At 40.3% G+C, this 1026-nt stretch overlaps 1 pseudogene; it reads right to left on the bottom strand.

Moving 5' to 3' along the window:
- Positions 1 to 734, bottom strand: LOC138378803 (dnaJ homolog subfamily C member 2 pseudogene; annotated as a pseudogene).
- Between the last annotated feature and the right edge of the window lie 292 nt (positions 735 to 1026).

Here is a 1026-nt window from a genome sequence, read left to right as displayed (position 1 = left end):
TTATAAAAATGCACACACAACACAGATTGTCATGTCATTCTTGGCTCTGCTTGCTTTCAGCACTTGCTCTTGAGCAGCTTTCTTTGCCGTTACCGTCTCACCAGGTTCCTTACGTCATTTCGTGCAGTCCTGCTTTGCCCTGCCAGGCACCGCTTCTGCTATTTTCTCCCCATCTTTCAGGTGTATTTACTGGGTATATTTTCAAAGCTTGTTCCAAAAGCTCTGTTCCTCTGTTGTCCATAGGGTGAAATCTGTGTGTGGACCTTCAAATCGTTCTGAAGGTATTGCATTGTCTGTGTGAGCTGCCGCTCCATGTTTTTTTTCAGATTTATCAAATGCCTTTTTATTTATGTCATCTTTTTGAGGAGGGTCAAATTTTTGGAGAATCTTTGCTTTGCCAGTAACATCTTTGGTGCTTCTTTTGACTCCAGAAGAAGAATGTATGCTCCTGTAATTAGCAATAACTCCCATCTTAAATTTATTCCAGCAGGGAAAAGATTCACAGCTTTAATTAGTAATTGCAGATCACCTTCTGACCAATTTTAACTGCCATTTCCACCGTTGCCAGTTGATTTTTAGCTTCCTCTTTCTCTTTTCTAATTTGCTCATTTATTTCTTCAGTCTGTCTTTCCAGAGCAGTGCTTTCTACTTCTTTTGCAGATGCTGTGTTTCCCTCAAGCACTGCAAACTTGGGAGTTCAAGTCGATCACAAAGTTTTCCACTTCTTCCATCATTTAACCACTCGGCCTCATTGTCAGAAAGGTGATTCCAGCTCTTGCCTGAGTTTCGAGTTTTTGCCTTTCCTTTTTGATGGCATTTTTGTGGATATCTTTTGCCTTTTTGCCAATAATGCTTTCTGTCTAACTTCCTCTTCTTCTCTCTCCTTAGCTAACCAAGCAGGTTCTCATTCAGCTTGTCTTTGTTTTTCTTTAGCTTCTTGCTCCTTCCATTTGGCTTCTGCTTTTGCTTTCTTTGCTGCTTCTTTCTTGGCTTTTTCTTCTTCCTTCATTTTTTTATCCTTAGATC

The sequence above is a fragment of the Eulemur rufifrons genome, chromosome 30 (assembly GCF_041146395.1).
Source record: "Eulemur rufifrons isolate Redbay chromosome 30, OSU_ERuf_1, whole genome shotgun sequence".
Taxonomy (NCBI): Eukaryota; Metazoa; Chordata; class Mammalia; order Primates; family Lemuridae; genus Eulemur; species Eulemur rufifrons.
Note: the sequence above shows the minus strand (reverse complement) of the source record. Positions and strands in the feature narration are given on the sequence as shown.